The 23118-nt window shown below is 38.3% G+C and overlaps 1 protein-coding gene and 1 pseudogene across 2 annotated transcripts in view; both read right to left on the minus strand.

The window, feature by feature from the left end:
- Positions 1-23118, minus strand: part of dpr19 (defective proboscis extension response 19) — a 334249-nt gene that overhangs the window by 160413 nt on the left and 150718 nt on the right. The window lies entirely within an intron of this gene.
- On the minus strand, positions 1381-5559 carry LOC138856423 (uncharacterized; annotated as a pseudogene).

The raw sequence follows: 23118 nt of genomic DNA on the forward strand, positions 1-23118 counted from the left end.
TTTGTTCGTCTTCTGCAGAAGTACGAGCCATTGCATTTTCCATATCTTTGGGAAGACACCTTCTCGCAAGCATCGTGTATATAACGCCGTGAATGGATTTGTGTTAAGTTTAACTGCGAGTTTCAGAGCCCTGTTCGGAATACCATCCAGTCCTGGTGCTTTAGAATTTCCGAACCGCTCCACCGCTTGTAGTACTTCCATATCATTAACCTCTGGCGCATCTTACTTTGTAAGTTTTGTGTAGGAAACAGTGTTTCAACTACCTTTTGGAGTAATGAAGGACAGGTAGGTGCTTGTCCTTTGCCCCCTCCAAACCTTGACATTACGATTTTATACGCTTCGCCCCAGGAGTTCTCGTCTACTTTGTCACATAGAGCTTTGAAGCAGAAATTTTTGCTCTGTTTCATCGCCTTTTTGAGCTTGCTTCGTTTTTTCTTGAAAATGTCACGAAGTACCGTATATTCGCCCCTTCCTTGGTTCCGCTGACATAGGCGCCGTGCTTTGTGACAATCGCTTATCAGTATTTCGATTTCACTGATCCACCAATATGCCGGCTTTCTCCGAGCAGTATGTTTCTTTTTGATCATGGCGGCGTCGCAAGCTTTAGTAATATAATATGATGAACCAGAAGTTTGGCCTGCTGGTCTACGTCATTAGTTTCATTGAGGTTTTCGTCAAGAATAAATTGAAAAACATCCTCGTCCAGTGTTTCGATCCTCCATCCTTTGGCCTGTACTTTTTGTTGGCAGAGGTTCCTTCTTGGCCGTTCCATGTCCTTGTTGATATTTATCATTATTGCCAGATGATCATTCTGGGTATGTGTATCAGACACCCGCCAGTCTGTTGATCGCAATAACGATCTGCTGGCAAAAGATATATCAATAATGGAGCCACGTCCATTCTTCTCAAAAGTGTTTAGTGTCCCTGTGTTCAACAGTACAACGTCAAGCAGACCGACGGCTTTGAGCAATGTACTGCCTCTGCGGTTAGTGGCTCTGCTTCCCCATTCTAGAGCCCAGGCATCAAAGTCCCCTGCAATTATGTTAGGTGTGGTGGTCATTGCTTCTTTCACAACTTCGTCCAGTATTTTTTCGTAGTCAGTATGCGATATACTTGGCGGTATGTAGCAACTGTAAAAATAAATCCCACATATTTTACCTCGTGTGAAGTACGCATTTTCCGTGAGTGGTTTGTCTTGTATCACTTTATCTCCACATGCCCATATTGCAAACTTATTGGTGGTATCTGAGATCCACGTGTTAGTGTCTTTATTTTTATATTGTTCACAAATTATTGCTACGTCAATATTGTTTTTATAGGCCGTTTGCGTTAAGAGATCCTGAGCTGCCTCGCAGTGGCTCAAGTTTATTTGCAGGATCTTCACTTCTTAGTTTTACTACATGCTGCTGGGTAGATGAGGCATCTTCGGCTTCCTATTTGGTGGTCAGTGTTCGGTCTCCCACTGTTTTTGCACGCAGTACAAAAAGGTTTGTTAGTACAAGTTTTGGCATGGGGGCCCGCTTCTCCGCATTTAATACAGCACTGACTCCTGTCTTCCGTATTGTTGCATGCTTTCGCCATGTGTCCATATTCCAAGCATCTAAAACATTTCCTCAGTTGTGGCTTTTCTCTTATTGTGCATACTGTCTAGCCGATCTTTATCTTTTGCGCCTGCAATAGATATTTTGCTTCTTGCACCGGAAGATTTATCACTGCTTTTTGGGTGCCTGCGTAGGCCGCTCTGATGCTTTTTATTGAAGTGTCGTTGAAAAGACTAAGCTCTTTAATTTGAAGACGGATCGCTTCTGCAATATCCTCTTTCGTAGTGATATCGTCCATGTCACTCACCTCCACTGTTATCTCCTGTTGCAGTGTTCTAATTTGCGCCTGGTCGCCTAGTATTTTTTCTATGTCCTCCTTGTACCCTTCAGTGCTTCCTGTTTGTGTCTTCTTTAGTTCAAGCAAAATCTCTCCTTTGGCTGTCTTCTTTACTCGGGCGACGTTTTTGCAATGTTCCGTTATTTTTTACTGCTCGGAGTATGTCAGCGTACGTCATATCACCATTTTTTGCAATGACAATTGCATTAGGCCGTATGCGTGGTGCGGGGTTTGCATTCTTTTTATTTTTCTTCTTTTGCTCTTTCCGTTGGACCGTGGTCCAGTCCTCTTCCGTTGACGACTCCGTTCTTAAGTATTTACTATTGCTCTTTTCTTCCTCGCAACTCTTGTTAACCACCGTTTTCCCCGTCCGCTCTTCGTGGAAGGTTTGAGATTGTGCTCAGCAATTCTCTCATAGCATTGTTGATGGAACGCTGTGGTGGCCGCATCATATCCGCTAATTTTTGGATAATTTCTCCCAATTCGTGTATATGTTCCCGTTTGGTTTGCCCCTTCTTTACCGCGATCGTGGATCCCTCCTGTAGCTTCGGTGGTGACGATTTTGCGCGCGTGGGTCTATCCGTAGAAAGCACCTTTACGGGAGATCTGGCCAGACGAGAAGCTTTCTTAAAGGGATCTACTTCTGAGAGGTCGCTCGTACTAGCAGTTCTATCTGCGCCATTTACTAGCTGCTCGCCCGGAGCAACGCAGTCTACTAGTTCTGCGCCCAATGGACACTTCCTGACCAAGGCCCGAACGGGCTGGTTACTGATTCGTGGTTAACACTTCGGCAAAGCAAGTTCACATCACCCTCTCCACAACACCAGCGGTATACAGCTGATGATATTTCGTGGGACTCCCCGTGCGCCCCGGTTTGGACCGGTCGTAGTTACAGCCGCACCTAACATGGTGGACAGACGCTGACCAGTAAGCCGCTCATTGTGAGTCCGTCGCGCCTGGATTTTTGTATTACTAACCACGCCCATGCATGGTGAGGGGGACACCTATTTTAGAGAGGCGGTATCGGCTCGCCTCTGTCGCAGGAGTTTCATCGGCTTAGCTGGCTTTTATACCGCATCCTCCACTCCTGCCGCTCTTCGTCGGGGATTGCTTATTCGTTGTTACTTATTTCGCAATTAACCTGCTACTACAGGCCGTCCAGCTATCCGCGACCTGCCGACCCCCCCGGTAGCTTAGAGCTCAGCTGGAAAAGCCTGATCCCTCATAGAATCAAAAACAACGTAAAAACATACATACCTACAATGATTTGTGGGCAAAGCTGTTAAAGCGGCAAGGGAAGCGATGACAATCGGCGAGCGTTCGATTATTTTTCGGCACATCTCGGATTTTCTACCAACAACACAATGTTGTGACGCTTTGTCGTCGCGTCAGTCCTTCGACAGATTGACTCTTTGACATAAAAGCAAAGAACGTGATCTTCGATCATTGGTTGACCGTGTCAACGGAGATTTCACATGAAGTAATGAGTGTTCATATCTACATACATATGTTGTTTGTAGACAAATTTACAAATATTTTTACACATGATATGAAAATGCCGATGGCAAAACACAATTCTGTACTTTTATGACTCCATAATGGTGTCAAGCACTTGAATTATTTTAAGACATATATAAAAATATGTTTAAATTATTATTAATAACTCACAAGAGAGTTAAAATGATTTAACATAAAATAATTTAAAAATAATAATAAATAATAGTTCAATAAAAGGGAATATGTTTCAAATAGCATATCAATATTCCCAGTTTGGCATACATATATATTCTCTTCAATATTCGCCGTCTCTATACTCCTTAAATCCTACAAATTGTTCGCTGTCGAACCTACATCTTCTCATTGTTTTAAGTTCTCTGCTTCCACTCTTAAGTAATTCCGCGAGCACAAGCGACTTACTTGTAGCAAAAACAAAAGTGGCTTCATAAAAAAACCTACCATGGCTTGAGCTCTGTGGCGGGCTACTACTCTCAAAATTGGTATCTATGGTGCAGGCCCATTTAAGCATGAAAATATATAGATTACAACTCAGGTCGGATTCCGAAATGGTACTAGCCGGATTCGAAAAACCACCATATGCATGGATGACGTACAGTAGGGAGCACAAATGAGTATCTATTGTTGATTCGTATATTTATTCCTGCATAATAGTAGAAGTAGCAAAGAAAACTTTAAAAGTTTTTTTTCCCTTTAATTGATGTTCAATCATTTTTTGTTGTCGGAGGGGGAATCTTACATAGATACCGATATTTATTAGTATGCAGTATTCACGATTCGTACTGGCCGCTAAGAGGTACACCTCTTTCGGGACCACGCCCAGTCAGGAGTATCGTCTCAAGTTGGACTTGCGGCGCAGTACGCCTATGTACTAAACCCTGAACTCCGTCACCTGCAGCTTTGGTGAAAGACCCTGCGGTACCGCCGTTAGGCATTTCATCGCAGCGTCAGCTTAGCCTTTTGGCTCACGTCATTTGTTCGCTATTCGCGGCTCAAGCTTCACTGCTTCTCTGTCTTTCGGCTCTTCTCAGCTCTTGGATTATTAGAGCTGTCGTCTTTTTCATAATGCTCCATACATGTCTCGATTCCAACATATAAGGCACTATATTATCTGGAGTTATTCGAGCACAAGCGACTTACTTGTAGCAAAAACAAAAGTGGCTTCATAAAAAAACCTACCATGGCTTGAGCTCTGTGGCGGGCTACTACTCTCAAAATTGGTATCTATGGTGCAGGCCCATTTAAGCATGAAAATATATAGATTACAACTCAGGTCGGATTCCGAAATGGTACTAGCCGGATTCGAAAAACTACCATATGCATGGATGACGTACAGTAGGGAGCACAAATGAGTATATATTGTTGATTCGTATATTTATTCCTGCATAATAGTAGAAGTAGCAAAGAAAACTTTAAAAGTTTTTTTTCCCTTTAATTGATGTTCAATCATTTTTTGTTGTCGGAGGGGGAATCTTACATAGATACCGATATTTATTAGTATGCAGTATTCACGATTCGTACTGGCCGCTAAGAGGTACACCTCTTTCGGGACCACGCCCAGTCAGGAGTATCGTCCCAAGTTGGACTTGCGGCGCAGTACGCCTACGTACTAAACCCTGAACTCCGTCACCTGCAGCTTTGGTGAAAGACCCTGCGGTACCGCCGTTAGGCATTTCATCGCAGGGTCAGCTTTGCCTTTTGGCTCACGTCATTTGTTCGCTATTCGCGGCTCAAGCTTCACTGCTTCTCTGTCTTTCGGCTCTTCTCAGCTCTTGGATTATTAGAGCTGTCGTCTTTTTCATAATGCTCCATACATGTCTCGATTCCAACATATAAGGCACTATATTATCTGGAGTTATTTGGTCTGCCACTTCTTTTTCCAGATTCTGTCTTTCTTTTGAAAATTTTGGGCAGTAAAAAAGAAAGATATGCATTGCATTTTCGTTACTGAACTGCGTCATATAGAAGTCAGTTTCTCCATGTTTTCTTTCCACCCATGCTTGTACATTACCAATTAATCGGTGCGTCCATCTCCCCTTGACTGATGCGTCCCAGCGATTCTGCCATTGTGTGCTGGCTTGTCTTTCCTCTTTGCGTTCTGCCAATGTTACTCCTACTTTTATCGTAAATTCGTTTCAGTTCACAAGCCATTATATCTGGTGGCATTATTCCTGATATAATGCTAACAGCTTCATGTGACACCGTACGAAATGCACTGACGGTTCTGATGGCACTCAACCGGCATACCGTTTCTGCCATTCATGCGTATGTTTTTCCCATACAGGTACGGCATACATTATGATTGACTGGCTAACCTTAGCCAGGAGCGCTCTGCTGCTCTGTTTTGGTCCTCCAATGTTGGCCATTATTCTGTTTAGGGTCGCATTCACACGGGCGACTTTTTTCGCAGACTTTCTCGATATGGACTTTATAACTTAGTCGTGCGTCTATCATTACCCCCCGATACTTCAAAGATGTTTGTGTCGAGATGTTGTGCCCATCTATACTAAGAGAAATCGTCTCCATTTTTTTTCTGCTTGTAATAAGCCCTGCCTCAGTTTTTTGTTCCGCAAGTTGAGGTTTTGCGCTTACTAGCCACTGCTTTATCTGTTGTACTGTATCACTAAATATATTTTGGATTTGGTGTAGTTCTTTAGCTACTATTGTCACTGCAATGTCGTCGGCATATCCGATTATCTTTACTTCTTGAGGCAACGGGAGACGCAGTATACCATCATACAGTACGTTCCACAGGATCGGACCCAATACGGAGACTTGTGGTACCCCACCCATGACTTTATATTTTTTTGGTCCTTCTTCTGTTTCATAGAGCAGCAACCTGTCAGATAAACAGCTCATTATGATTTTCAGCAGATAAGATGGTGTTCTCTTGTTTTCTAGTGCTTGCAGTATATGGGGCCAGCTGGCCGAATTAAACGCTTTTTTTACATCGAAAGTAATGACAGCGCAGTATTGCTTTTTGCCGTACATCCACCTATCTCCTTCAATAGCTTTTTCTGCTATCTCTGTCAGCTTCTTGACTGCATCAACGGTTGAGCGTTTTCTGCGAAAACCATATTGGTTGTCGGATAGGCTGCAAGTTTCCCTTTCCAGGTGATCTTCTAAGCGGGCGCAGATTAGTCGCTCTAGGATTTTTCCCATTGTATCGATCATACAGAGTAGTCGATAAGAGCTCGGTTCCCCTGGCGGTTTGTTCGTCTTCTGCAGAAGTACGAGCCTTTGCATTTTCCATATCTTTGGGAAGACACCTTCTCGCAAGCATCGTGTATATAACGCCGTGAATGGATTTGTGTTAAGTTTAACTACGAGTTTCAGAGCCCTGTTCGGAATACCATCCAGTCCTGGTGCTTTAGAATTTCCGAACCGCTCCACCGCTTGTAGTACTTCCATATCATTAACCTCTGGCGCATCTGTGGCTTCTGGCTCTTCAAGGCTTAGAGCTCTACTTTGTAGGTTTTGTGTAGGAAACAGTGTTTCAACTACCTTTTGGAGTAATGAGGGACAGGTAGGTGCTTGTCCTTTGCCCCCTCCAAACCTTGACATTACGATTTTATACGCTTCGCCCCAGGGGTTCTCGTCTACTTTGTCACATAGAGATTTGAAGCGGGCATTTTTGCTCTGTTTCATCGCCTGTTTGAGCTTGCTTCGTTTTTTCTTGAAAATGTCACGAAGTAGCGTGTAATCGCCTCTTCCTTGGTTCCGCTGACATAGGCGCCGTGAATATGTTTCAAATAGCATATCAATATTCCTCGCTTGGCATACATATATATTATATTCTCTTCAATATTCGGCGGTTGGTCATGTTAAGAGAGCATATGTGTACAGATTCACCGCTGTTATAAAAGCGAGAAATGTTATTTGTTTCTTCTGCGTGTGAGGTGAACTCCTTGATAAAATTTTACAAATGTTCCCTATCGAACCTGCACCTTCTCGTTCTTCTAAGCAGAGAACTTAAAACAACGAGAAGGTGCAAATTGAATTTTGTATGATGCTCGATTGGTTGGCTGAAAAATTGAGATCAAGGAGTTCACCATTTTCTGTAATATTTGCCGTTATTTAACAGAAATGAGATTTTATAACAACGTTCTTTGACAAATTACGTATCTCCCAATATAAAGAGAAAAATAAATGAGAAAACAAAAAAAAAATGCCACTTTACATATGCATGATTATTTTACATATGCATGATTTGCCAATAGGCAAAATACAAACATTGTTGTACAAAAACAACAATTGTCTCAAATAGTCGCAGAAATCAATACGGCAGCCAAATTGACAAATCCTAAATTTGTAGTAAATCACACACCAACAACATTTTCATTCATGAACGCTGGCGCACAATCAATAAGCTACTTAAGTCGTTTCATTCATAAAAGCAAACGACTTACACATCTCCCCGAGCATGCGTTTGCCCACAAGCGTCTTTTCGCGACGATGGCGAAAGCTAGAAATCATAAATTGAACATCTTTCTGATGTTCCCTCTAGAAGGGAAAATTGACAACCCTGCAAACACAGAAAACGCAGAAATCAATGACAAAAGTGGCAACAAAGCCACTGTTATGACTCCATAATGGTGTCAAGCACTTGAATTATTTTAAGACATATATAAAAATATGTTTAAATTATTATTAATAACTCACAAGAGAGTTAAAATGATTTAACATAAAATAATTTAAAAATAATAATAAATAATAGTTCAATAAAAGGGAATATGTTTCAAATAGCATATCAATATTCCCAGTTTGGCATACATATATATTCTCTTCAATATTCGCCGTCTCTATACTCCTAAAATCCTACAAATTGTTCGCTGTCGAACCTGCATCTTCTCATTGTTTTAAGTTCTCTGCTTCCACTCTTAAGTAATTCCGCGAGCACAAGCGACTTACTTGTAGCAAAAACAAAAGTGGCTTCATAAAAAAACCTACCATGGCTTGAGCTCTGTGGCGGGCTACTACTCTCAAAATTGGTATCTATGGTGCAGGCCCATTTAAGCATGAAAATATATAGATTACAACTCAGGTCGGATTCCGAAATGGTACTAGCCGGATTCGAAAAACCACCATATGCATGGATGACGTACAGTAGGGAGCACAAATGAGTATATATTGTTGATTCGTATATTTATTCCTGCATAATAGTAGAAGTAGCAAAGAAAACTTTAAAAGTTTTTTTTCCCTTTAATTGATGTTCAATCATTTTTTGTTGTCGGAGGGGGAATCTTACATAGATACCGATATTTATTAGTATGCAGTATTCACGATTCGTACTGGCCGCTAAGAGGTACACCTCTTTCGGGACCACGCCCAGTCAGGAGTATCGTCTCAAGTTGGACTTGCGGCGCAGTACGCCTATGTACTAAACCCTGAACTCCGTCACCTGCAGCTTTGGTGAAAGACCCTGCGGTACCGCCGTTAGGCATTTCATCGCAGCGTCAGCTTAGCCTTTTGGCTCACGTCATTTGTTCGCTATTCGCGGCTCAAGCTTCACTGCTTCTCTGTCTTTCGGCTCTTCTCAGCTCTTGGATTATTAGAGCTGTCGTCTTTTTCATAATGCTCCATACATGTCTCGATTCCAACATATAAGGCACTATATTATCTGGAGTTATTCGAGCACAAGCGACTTACTTGTAGCAAAAACAAAAGTGGCTTCATAAAAAAACCTACCATGGCTTGAGCTCTGTGGCGGGCTACTACTCTCAAAATTGGTATCTATGGTGCAGGCCCATTTAAGCATGAAAATATATAGATTACAACTCAGGTCGGATTCCGAAATGGTACTAGCCGGATTCGAAAAACTACCATATGCATGGATGACGTACAGTAGGGAGCACAAATGAGTATATATTGTTGATTCGTATATTTATTCCTGCATAATAGTAGAAGTAGCAAAGAAAACTTTAAAAGTTTTTTTTCCCTTTAATTGATGTTCAATCATTTTTTGTTGTCGGAGGGGGAATCTTACATAGATACCGATATTTATTAGTATGCAGTATTCACGATTCGTACTGGCCGCTAAGAGGTACACCTCTTTCGGGACCACGCCCAGTCAGGAGTATCGTCCCAAGTTGGACTTGCGGCGCAGTACGCCTACGTACTAAACCCTGAACTCCGTCACCTGCAGCTTTGGTGAAAGACCCTGCGGTACCGCCGTTAGGCATTTCATCGCAGGGTCAGCTTTGCCTTTTGGCTCACGTCATTTGTTCGCTATTCGCGGCTCAAGCTTCACTGCTTCTCTGTATTTCGGCTCTTCTCAGCTCTTGGATTATTAGAACTGTCGTCTTTTTCATAATGCTCCATACATGTCTCGATTCCAACATATAAGGCACTATATTATCTGGAGTTATTTGGTCTGCCACTTCTTTTTCCAGATTCTGTCTTTCTTTTGAAAATTTTGGGCAGTAAAAAAGAAAGATATGCATTGCATTTTCGTTACTGAACTGCGTCATATAGAAGTCAGTTTCTCCATGTTTTCTTTCCACCCATGCTTGTACATTACCAATTAATCGGTGCGTCCATCTCCCCTTGACTGATGCGTCCCAGCGATTCTGCCATTGTGTGCTGGCTTGTCTTTCCTCTTTGCGTTCTGCCAATGTTACTCCTACTTTTATCGTAAATTCGTTTCAGTTCACAAGCCATTATATCTGGTGGCATTATTCCTGATATAATGCTAACAGCTTCATGTGACACCGTACGAAATGCACTGACGGTTCTGATGGCACTCAACCGGCATACCGTTTCTGCCATTCATGCGTATGTTTTTCCCATACAGGTACGGCATACATTATGATTGACTGGCTAACCTTAGCCAGGAGCGCTCTGCTGCTCTGTTTTGGTCCTCCAATGTTGGCCATTATTCTGTTTAGGGTCGCATTCACACGGGCGACTTTTTTCGCAGACTTTCTCGATATGGACTTTATAACTTAGTCGTGCGTCTATCATTACCCCCCGATACTTCAAAGATGTTTGTGTCGAGATGTTGTGCCCATCTATACTAAGAGAAATCGTCTCCATTTTTTTTTTGTTCCGCAAGTTGAGGTTTTGCGCTTACTAGCCACTGCTTTATCTGTTGTACTGTATCATTAAATATATTTTGGATTTGGTGTAGTTCTTTAGCTACTATTGTCACTGCAATGTCGTCGGCATATCCGATTATCTTTACTTCTTGAGGCAACGGGAGACGCAGTATACCATCATACAGTACGTTCCACAGGATCGGACCCAATACGGAGACTTGTGGTACCCCACCCATGACTTTATATTTTTTTGGTCCTTCTTCTGTTTCATAGAGCAGCAACCTGTCAGATAAACAGCTCATTATGATTTTCAGCAGATAAGATGGTGTTCTCTTGTTTTCTAGTGCTTGCAGTATATGGGGCCAGCTGGCCGAATTAAACGCTTTTTTTACATCGAAAGTAATGACAGCGCAGTATTGCTTTTTGCCGTACATCCACCTATCTCCTTCAATAGCTTTTTCTGCTATCTCTGTCAGCTTCTTGACTGCATCAACGGTTGAGCGTTTTCTGCGAAAACCATATTGGTTGTCGGATAGGCTGCAAGTTTCCCTTTCCAGGTGATCTTCTAAGCGGGCGCAGATTAGTCGCTCTAGGATTTTTCCCATTGTATCGATCATACAGAGTAGTCGATAAGAGCTCGGTTCCCCTGGCGGTTTGTTCGTCTTCTGCAGAAGTACGAGCCTTTGCATTTTCCATATCTTTGGGAAGACACCTTCTCGCAAGCATCGTGTATATAACGCCGTGAATGGATTTGTGTTAAGTTTAACTACGAGTTTCAGAGCCCTGTTCGGAATACCATCCAGTCCTGGTGCTTTAGAATTTCCGAACCGCTCCACCGCTTGTAGTACTTCCATATCATTAACCTCTGGCGCATCTGTGGCTTCTGGCTCTTCAAGGCTTAGAGCTCTACTTTGTAGGTTTTGTGTAGGAAACAGTGTTTCAACTACCTTTTGGAGTAATGAGGGACAGGTAGGTGCTTGTCCTTTGCCCCCTCCAAACCTTGACATTACGATTTTATACGCTTCGCCCCAGGGGTTCTCGTCTACTTTGTCACATAGAGATTTGAAGCGGGCATTTTTGCTCTGTTTCATCGCCTGTTTGAGCTTGCTTCGTTTTTTCTTGAAAATGTCACGAAGCTGCGTGTAATCGCCTCTTCCTTGGTTCCGCTGACATAGGCGCCGTGAATATGTTTCAAATAGCATATCAATATTCCTCGCTTGGCATACATATATATTATATTCTCTTCAATATTCGGCGGTTGGTCATGTTAAGAGAGCATATGTGTACAGATTCACCGCTGTTGTAAAAGCGAGAAATGTTATTTGTTTCTTCTGCGTGTGAGGTGAACTCCTTGATAAAATTTTACAAATGTTCCCTATCGAACCTGCACCTTCTCGTTCTTCTAAGCAGAGAACTTAAAACAACGAGAAGGTGCAAATTGAATTTTGTATGATGCTCGATTGGTTGGCTGAAAAATTGAGATCAAGGAGTTCACCATTTTCTGTAATATTTGCCGTTATTTAACAGAAATGAGATTTTATAACAACGTTCTTTGACAAATTACGTATCTCCCAATATAAAGAGAAAAATAAATGAGAAAACAAAAAAAAAATGCCACTTTACATATGCATGATTATTTTACATATGCATGATTTGCCAATAGGCAAAATACAAACATTGTTGTACAAAAACAACAATTGTCTCAAATAGTCGCAGAAATCAATACGGCAGCCAAATTGACAAATCCTAAATTTGTAGTAAATCACACACCAACAACATTTTCATTCATGAACGCTGGCGCACAATCAATAAGCTACTTAAGTCGTTTCATTCATAAAAGCAAACGACTTACACATCTCCCCGAGCATGCGTTTGCCCACAAGCGTCTTTTCGCGACGATGGCGAAAGCTAGAAATCATAAATTGAACATCTTTCTGATGTTCCCTCTAGAAGGGAAAATTGACAACCCTGCAAACACAGAAAACGCAGAAATCAATGACAAAAGTGGCAACAAAGCCACTGTTATGACTCCATAATGGTGTCAAGCACTTGAATTATTTTAAGACATATATAAAAATATGTTTAAATTATTATTAATAACTCACAAGAAAGTAAAAATTATTTAACATAAAATAATTTTAAAATAATAATAAATAATAGTTCAATAAAGGGGAATATGTTTCAAATAGCATAACAATATTCCCAGTTTGGCATACATATATATTCTCTTCAATATTCGCCGTTTGGTTATGTTAAGAGAGCGTATGTTTACAGTTTTCCCGCTGTTATAAAAGCGAGAAATGTTATTTGTTTCTCGTGCATGTGAGGTGAACTCCTTGATAAAATCCTACAAATTGTTCGCTGTCGAACCTGCACCTTCTCGTTGTTTTAAGTTCGCTGGTGGAAAAGGGGCAGAAGCCGTGCATCGTGTGATTTGTAGGTGCTAAATGTCGTTCAAAATATTTGTGAACTGGGACTATTTTTCTGAACGAAGTGGTTTCACTTTTCCGTCCCAGTCGGTTCTGTCTAGCCATAGTTCTTGTATAAGGATTGTCGAGGGCTTGTGTCAGTTGTGATAGTAACTCGTATGTTTGTGGAAGTCTGTGACTTCCAGACAGGATGTTTCTGTTTCTAACACCGCGATTGCCAGAGGAAATTCTGACCTTTTGGTTTCTGTCCATTCGTGGAGTGTTCGGCAATAGGGCACAGTTAAGGCCAAAGGTCACTGTTTTTAATCTGTAGTCACGTAGTGGTCTTGTGGGGGGTTTTCGGAAAATAGTTCGCTCAAAACCGTCTTTATGTACGATTATTTGTCCCGTCAATAAAATGTCAAATAGGGAATTTTGAGGCATTAAAGACAACTCTTGCTTTTGTGGTTTTTTGTCGGTGTTTTCTTCTGCATGATGTATCAGGTAAAATGTGTAGTATTTACTTTGTATGCTTATGTCGCCAGAGCCGATTTCCTCTATGTGGTATTCTTCTAAGACCCTATCATATTCTGGCTTCAGCTCACTTCTTTTAAGTAGGTTTTTGTTCATACTTAAAAACTACTGTATTCCAAATGCAAAAATTAAATGAGCTAAGCCTCCCATACGCATATATGTATGTATAAACCAATTAAACGAGTCCATTATTCGCAAACCCTAATAATACACACCACACCTGATAATATCACACAGGATGTCACCACACGCATAATATCACCACACACGAGAACGCCTCACACGTTTTGGATCATCGCTTCTACACACATTCGCCAAAACAATTCGTTTCGTCAACAGGCCTGAGCGCCACGTCAAACATTCGATACGACAGCTCCTGCGCGCTACTACTTGGTCACAACACCATTCCGAACGGGCCGACGTTACATCTAGCGACCCTTAATCCGAAAATTTGTTATAAAAATTTATATCTTTAGAACTTTATTAAATTAAACAAATTATGCAACCAAATAAACACGTATTTTCAGTTTCTTTTACAATTCTGCACGCTGTGAGTGCGGACAAAGTTTGGTGTGAACCTTTATACATTGGATACAATTTTAATCATGATCAGTAAATTAAAACAGTAGTAAAAAACCAAAAGAGTGCAGTTGAGTAAAAAACAAAGAAAGTGCAGTGTCTCGAAAAATGTATGCACACATACATATATGAGACCAAAATATAAATTACAGGTAAATTACCAAAAATAACACAAGCCTACCAATATATGTTACATATGTACATATGGATCTGTAATAAAAACAAGCAAAAACTCACACAAAAGGGCACGGAACCAAAAAATACCATAAACTAAAAAAATAAGGAAATTCAAAGTTCGGGTGTAATCGAATATTTTATACTCTCGTTACTTGCAAGGATCAAAGCCCGGGAAATCAATTAAGGTGTAGGCAAAATTTTATATTAAAGGAAGTATTGATCCGATTCAACACATTTTTTACACAAAAACATACTATTAACGAGTATGAATTTTTGTTATTCATTTATTTATTTTATTATATGAATTTCAAATATATAGCTTACACATTGACCGATATTTTCGGTAAAACGTCAACTATAGGCACTGGGGTCCACATATTCAGTACCTAGGGGCTTAAACTATTTTAGTTCGATTTAGACAATTTTCGGTCACAAGGTGGCATACCTTTAACGCATAATGCACGCAAAGGTTTACCCCGATATAATCATTGGTGTTTAATTTGCGTAGTTAAAAGCGAAAGTGTCAGATAAAATTTAAAATGGTGCTATATGGGAAATAGGCGGGGTTGTAATCCGATTTCGCCCATTTTCGCACTATAACATAGAAATATGAGAAGAATGTTACATACTGAATTTGGTTGAGATCGGTTAAGCATATCATAAGATATAGACTTACACCTAAAAGAGGGCGGTGCCACGCCCACTGTCTAATTTTGAACGCGTTTCCTATCATGTTGTCTCATACCATCCAAGAGTTATAATTTAATGTCTCTGGCGTGGTTAATGCTTGATTTATGGCGCGTTTAGTAGTTTTCAACAGTACCGTTATATGGGGAGTAAGCGGAGTTGTAATCCGATTTCACCCACTTTAACACAATCGATAGAGAGGCTAAAAACATTTCTTCTCAGTGAATTTTGTTATAATAGCTTAAGCGGTTTACGAGATATTTGCATTAAACCTATTAGGGTAGGTACCACGCCCACTGTCTAAAAAAATTTTAAACTACAAATGCCCCTCTGTAATGTGATTCTGTATACAAAATAACAGTCTTATATCTTGTTGTGGAGCTTAGTTATGGCAATTTATTTGATTTTGATTAATAGCGTTTTGTGGGCGTGGCAGTGGTCAGATTACGGCCGTCTAAAATACCAACGGTCTGACGGTAAAAAGAAGCAAGTTTTATAAAGATACCTCAATTTTTACTCAAGTTGCAGCTTGCATAGTCACCCGGATTTCAACTCGTCTCTTCATCCTATTTATTTATATTGTATATACATAACCCTACATCTAACTATTATACTCTGTAGCAACATGTTGCGGAAGTATAAAAAAAGGTATAAATTACCATTTTCCTACTACATTTAAATCAGTTTACATTTAAAACATTTTAATAAACTTTGACATATATATGTAAGCTTCGTGCGTATATTCAAGTATGCTGATAAGATATGCTGATAACTTGACTCGTGTCGGTGACAGTATAAGATATTCCATGAGCATTGACTCAAATGATAGAATTTAATAAAATTATATAAAACATAATAGTGTTTATTAAATATAAGTAAGATTGGTAAAAAGTTTGTCAGAATTGTTTATAACAATTCTGAATTTATAAAATATAATTAAACTCAGTGATTATTGAGAGATCCGTTAAGCAATAGTCTTGATTGTTGATTCTCTTTATTTTAGGTTAGTTGAAAACGTGCTTACTTGTAATCATTAAACATAGTTGTAATTAATAATAATAAAACTCTTTATTTTAGACGAATCTTATCGCTTTGCTAAACCGATTTATTGATAACCTTATAAATCAACAATCTTTTATTGGGAAAATGGAAAAATTAAGATTTGAGTTTGCAGTAATTCCAAAACCAGATGGTTCCAAAACCAACACTTATGGTCTAATCTCAATTGAAGACAGACAGAAAAATTATTACACAATACCAAAGGAATTTCAACCTATGAATCTACATGGAGAATTACAAAAAAATGAGGTATTTAACTTGATAAAAAATACTATAAAAAAAAGACATGAAAAGAGAGCAGTGTGGACAACTCTTACACCAGAATTAAAAAAAATTTATTTTGATAATGAAAATATGCAGTTTGAAGGGTTTTTACTTGAAAAAGTAGAAACTGAAACATTAAATCATACAGTGCAGACTCATCATGTCGAAAAAAAGCAAAATAAATTAAAACTGGTTGATAAATTCTCAATTGAAAAATTTTCCAAAACAACAACAAATTTTTCACAATGGTTGTATTTTTTTAATAAAGAGTGTCTTCGCTTGGATTTATATACAGACACTGAAAAAATTTAAATGCTAAGATTAATGTTAGATGATGTCTGTAAAGATTGGTACAGCTCAATGCTATTAAAGCACACAGTGGAGTCAGACTGGTCATTATGGGAACTGAGCTTAAAAGAAACATATGCGGATAAAGGATGATCACCAGTTAAGTATGCAATGAATTTTAAATATCTAAAAGGCTCTATATTGGATTACGCATTGAAAAAAGAGAGATTATTACTGGAAATAAATGATTCTATTGATAAGTTTCTATTGATAGATATAATAATAACAAAATTTAAAAAAACAAATCGGAAAGAAAGAAAAAATCCATGCAAAATATGTGAATCAAAAGGTAAAAAAAATAGATTTCATCCCGAAAATTTATGCTGGTATAACAAAGAAAAAAAAAGATGAAGCTTCATTAACAAATACACTTTTAAATGTACAATTATCTGATGAAGATCCAAAAAACTAGATTTGCCCCCGCTAATTGAAATAAAGACACTGTTAGAAGAATCTTTAGAGGTTAAAGGCCTTTATGATCCTAGCTCAAGAATAACAGTAATAAATTCAAAATTAATAAATAATACATTAAAAAAAGAAAAAAGAAAATTTAATATAAAAACAATTAGTGGGCAGGGCAAAAGCTATGGTCTGGTAAAATTAAACGCCGAAATAAATGGAATAAAAAAATATATACATGCCTTTGTTTCTGAAAATGAGAACTTCAAAGATGACCTAATTTTAGGCCTAGATAGTGTAAAAAAATTTGGGTTGACTCATGACGAGAATTTAAATATCCAATTCATAAACACAAAAGAGAAAACAGCATAAAATAATATAAAAATTAATGATAAATATGAAGTAAACTTTAATGAATTTATGGACACAAATAAATTTCAAATAGATACCGATCACTTAGATGATTATAAGAAAAGAAAGATATACGATATAATGAATAATTATAAAAGCATTTTTGCCAAAGACAAATATGATGTAGGAGAAGTGAAAAATTATGAAGCATTCATAGACCTACAAATTGATAAATATTGTTACAAAAGACCTTATAGATGTACAATTGAAGATAGAAAATAAATAGAAGAGCAAATCTCACAACTTTTAAAACATGGTCTGATTGAAGATTCATACAGCCCATTTGCAGCACCAGTAACACTAGCATTTAAAAAAGAAGAAAATAAAAAAAATAGACTATGTGTAGACTTCAGAGAACTGAATAATATAATTGTTCCACAAGCTCAACCTTTCCCGCTGATAGAGGACTTGATGACAAAAACGGTAGGTTGTAAATACTTTACAATACTAGACATAAATTCGGCTTTTTGGGCTATTCCCTTAAGAGTAAAAGACAGAGAAAAAACCGGCTTTGTTACTCAAGAGGGTCACTATCAGTGGAGATGCCTCCCTTATGGACTGAAGACATCCCCAGCGATCTTCCAAAGAATTTTGGTAAATATAATAAAAAAGTATAATCCACAAGGATTTTGTACAAATTATATAGATGATATAATAATTTTTTCAAGAATATTTAAGGAACATTTAAAACATATAGAACTATTATTAGATGCAATAAAAAAAGAAGGTTTGAAACTAAAATTTACAAAATGCAAATTTGCTAAAAATTAAGTAAAGTATTTGTCACCTAATAAAAAACGATACTATTACACCTCTCAAAGATAACATAAAATCCATAAGAGATTTTAAAACACCAGAAACTAAGAAAAACATAAGACAATTTTTGGGTAAAATTAATTTGGAAGAAAATATGTGCCAAAAATTACAGAAATACTTGAACCTCTACATGCCCAATTAAGAAAAACAGTGAAAAAAATGGATTGGTCAACAGACTGCCAAAACGCGTTCGACGAAATAAAAAGAATTTTAAGTTCAGAACCAGTCTTAGCTATTTTTAACCCGGAAGCAGAAACCACCATATACACAGACACTGACCATAAACCTCTAGAAAATTTAAATGTAAAAAATAGAACAGACGAAGAGCTGGGAGATATGGTACATTACATATCTCAATACAACTGCAATATTAAATATAATCCTGGAGTAAGTAATGAAGATCTTTTAAGCAGAAATCCAGTTCTAGAACCGAAAGAAAATTCAGATGATATTTTGGAAACGGTAAATAATGTAACCATAGATATAATAACCCTACAAGAAATACTGGACGACCAAAAACAAAACGAACTGATTATGCAACACACACACAAATTCTCACTAGAAAACGGAGTCTACTATAAAAAAAGTTAAGTCAAGAAAAAAAGTAATACTGAGTGAAGAATTTAGCAAAACTTTAATACAACGTGTACACAACAGCTACGCTCACGTAGGTATGAATCAAACTGCACATAAGAGAGTTACATTTTACATCCCACCAAATTTAAACAAAAATATTGAACACCTACGAAACTGTGAAGTATACATAAAGAATAAAACAAGACTGAACAGAAACTATGGTCTTATGTCACACCTGGGACCAGCAGAAAGACCGTTTCAGAAAATGTCACTGGACACCATCGGTGGATTCGGAGGGCAAAGATCAACGAAAAAATACCTACACTTACTGGAAGACCACTTCACTAGATATGCATACATCTTATGCTCAAAAAGCCAAACAGCAAAAGATTTCATAAACTTATTGAATAAAGTCCCACGCGAGGAAAAAATAGAAACTATACTGGCGGACCAATACCCTGGCATAAGTTCAAAAGAACTTGAAAATTATGTAAAGGAACGAGGCGCTGAAATGATCTTCACAGCCGTGGATGCCCCGTTTTCAAACGGGCTGAACGAGAGACTAAATCAAACACTGGTGAAAAAGATACGTTGCACAGTAAACGAAAAAACAATGAAAATAGCCTGGTCAACAGTGGCAGAGGAATGCAGAAAAAAATATAACGAAACAGACCATTCAGTCACAAGTTTCTCACCTAAATATTTACTGAATGGAGAATCAACCGATGTACTGCCACCAGAGCTGAAGAATAACGAGACATACAGAAGAAACTTGAAAGAAGACAGAAACCTAGCGCTATTGCGGACACGAATGTCTCATAATTACAATAAATCATTATATGATAAGAATAGAATAGACTACAAGTTTAAAGAGGGTGACATGGTCTACGTAATGAACAAGAATAAGCTGAACAGAAAAAAATTAGAAGAAATTAGAACCGGCCCCTTCAAAATAGAAAAGAAAATATCAGACTCGATATACAAGATAAAAACAGACAACAAGAAAACTACGAGAGGTTTATACCACCTCACGAAGCTCATCCCTATAGAGATGTGACCCGACATCAATTCTACAGAAGGAGAATTGACGTCTTAGGGAGGGAGATGTAAGCTTCGTGCGTATATTCAAGTATGCTGATAAGAAATGCTGATAACTTGACGTGAAATCGACGTGTCGGTGACAGTATAAGATATTCCATGAGCATTGACTCAAGTGATAGAATTTAATAAAATTATATAAAACAGTGTTTATTAAATATAAGTAAGATATAAGTTTATAACAATTCTGAATTTATAAAATATAATTAAACTCAGTGATTGTTGAGAGATCCGTTAAGCAATAGTCTTGATTGTTGATTCTCTGTATTTTAGGTTAGTTAAAAACGTGCTTACTTGTAATCATTCAACATAGTTGTAATTAATAGTAATAAAACTCTTTATTTTAGACGAATCTTATCGTTTTGCTAAACCGATTTATTGATAACCTTATATATATTAATACATAATATAACAAATATGATTAATGGCGACAAAAAGCAAACTTCACCTGCAGGAGCTACATGCTCAAAACAGTTTGGCAAATTTATTTCAGAAAGTGTCAGTTTATTAAGATATTGCACTAGATTTTTTCATCGCCTATTTAAAAAAATTTTGAATTGCTCTTAAAGATTAAAAATAAAACTCTCTACAATTATTGGACTCGTCTCCAAGCGGCGCATAACGCCATAATAAAAACCGGTTACTCAGACCTACCAGAAAATTTTAAAATCTCGGCTTATGTAAAATACGAAACCTGCTTAGACCTGTATGACTCTACAAAAGCTATGTTTTCCGATTAATTAAAGCCAATAAAAGCAATTGCACTTACTCCACATCCGAGAGTATAGCTGCCACAAAGACAAAGTCAAGAGGCAAGTTCAGGCATCCAACTCGAGCTGCCCACCTATGACTCAGAAACATTTTATGGAGGTTATGAAGAATGGCCGTCCTTAGGAAACATGTTTACAGCCGTATATATCAACCATCCAAAATTATCACAAGCACAAAAATTGTATCACCTCTTATACAAATCAAGGAGGCGTAATAGTCAAACAGTTCGCACTTTATGACGACAATTTCAATTTGACTTGGGAAGCTCTAATATCTAGATATGAAAACGAAAGAATATTGGTCCGTAAACAGGTAACGACACTAATAAAAATGCCTAAAATTCAAAAAGAAACAAGTGTGGAATTTGTTAAACTACTATCCACTGCTTCTAATTGTTTGTCGGTTCCATCGACACAAAATATTTGACAGACAGCTGGGACCCAATACTGGTGAGTATATGCACCGCCGTTTTACCAGAACCATCGTTACTTTTGTGGGAGCAATCGGTCTCATCTCGAAAAAAAATCCCAACGTGGCACCAAATGAAAGATTTTTTAACTGCCCAGTACCAAATTGCCGGAAGGGTAGATTAAAAACTAATTAAAACAAGTAAGGAAGGGCTAAGTTCGGATGTAACCGAACATTTTATACTCTCGCAAAGTCAAATGGTATACTCGTTTGAGATTTCTTTGTGGATTGGCTGATATTTTCGGTAGAAGGTCAACTATAGGCACTGGGGTCCACATATTTAGTACTTAGGGGCTTGAACAGTTTTGGTTCGATTTAGACAATTTTTTGTCACAAGGTGGCATACTTTAAACGTATTATTCACGCAAAGTTTTACCCCGATATAATCATTGTTGCTTGATATGCATAGTGGAAAGTGAAAGAATCAGATGGAATTTAAAATGGTGTTATATGAGAAATAGGCGTGGTTGTAGTCCGATTTCGCCCATTTTCGCCCATTTTCGCACTTAAACATAGAAATGTGAAAATAACGTTATGTACCGAATTTTGTTGAAATTGGTTCAGCAGATCTCGAGATATGGGTTTTCATTTAAAAGTGGGCTGTGCCACGCCCACTGTCTAACTTTGAACACGGTTCCTATAAAGTCATCTCATACCATCCCAGAGAGAAAATTTAATGTTTATTTATCGCGATTTTAGTAGTTTTTAACAGTACCGTTACATGGGGATTGGGCGGAGTTGCCACCCGATTTCAACTATTTTCACACCGTCAATAGAATCGCTAAAAACATTTGTTTCCAGTGGATTTTGTTAGTATAGCATTAGCGGTTTAGGAGATATGCATATTAAACCTATTAGAGGCGGGATTACGCCCACTTTTAAAAAAAAAATTTAATTGCAGATGCCCTCCCTAATGTGATCCTGTGTATCAAGTAACAGTCTTGTATCTTATTGCGGGGCGTGGCAGTGGTCCGATAACGCCCATCTGCAGTACCAACCGTCTCACGATACCAAGAAACATGTCCACCAAGTTTTATAAAGTTAACGAACAAAATAATATTATACTATAAATTTTGCAACCAAATAAAAGCCCATTTTTGGTTTCTTTTACTACTGTGCAAGCTGTGATTGCGGACAAAGTTTGGTGTGATCCTTAATATCTTGGGTACAATTTTAATCAGTGCGGGAATGATCTAAGGCAGAGAGTGGAACAATTCTGGTTGCTCATTCATTTAAGATCCAACCGAATATAGTGTTTTGGGCTAGAAGGGTAGTTGAAATTTCAACATCTTCAAATCTTATTTGCGGTATATGGTGTGAAATTCTTCCGAGTGTTTGCTATTTATATGATAGCTTGGAAACATGTTTGTAATCTGCGGAAAGACTATAGCTTCTGACTGAATGTGCTTATCGGTTTGGGGGAAATTAGGGTAATGGGCAGATTTTGTTGTGTTTTGGGCTACTCTTCCGCCCGACCCCGTAATTTCAAAATTGCCTCGTTAAGTTGGCACTTTTGTGTCTTAGACGCTATTAAAGATCATTGTAATCCTTGGTCTATTAAGAGCCTAAAGTTTAAACAGTTCTCTTCGATGTAGTAGAACCCTACTTTAATTTTCGCTGTGCAGAATTTAAGTTTTTAATGTCTCTGAGCAGCATGATGCATGGTACGTCGGGATTTCTTGTGGCTATCTTCATATTTGCGCTGTTTGGGAGTCAGCTGGAAAAATTTGTGATATGTAGCATTGAATAATGTTTTTTGTGGCTATATGCGCTATTGTATTTGCGATTCGATTTTTTAAAAATTATTGCTTGCGGTACCGAAAAAAGGGTCCAAAGGGAACTCAGACGGGATTTTGGCGGCAAAAGACAATCCCGGCTGTTGCATCGTCAATTCAGGCAAATCCAAGAGTTTACATTGCAACTTGGAGTTAGCAAATGGTCATTACAATGGATAATTCATGATGCTTTAAACCTGTTTCTGTATAATTTTCAAAAACAAATTTCCGTATATGGAGTGAACTAGTCCTGAAATAATCCACGAGATGGAACTTTACCCAGAACGAGTCACTGTGCGGTGCGCAGTTTCTCCAAGG

Source organism: Bactrocera oleae, chromosome 3 (genome assembly GCF_042242935.1).
Source record: "Bactrocera oleae isolate idBacOlea1 chromosome 3, idBacOlea1, whole genome shotgun sequence".
In the NCBI taxonomy this organism is placed as follows: domain Eukaryota; kingdom Metazoa; phylum Arthropoda; class Insecta; order Diptera; family Tephritidae; genus Bactrocera; species Bactrocera oleae.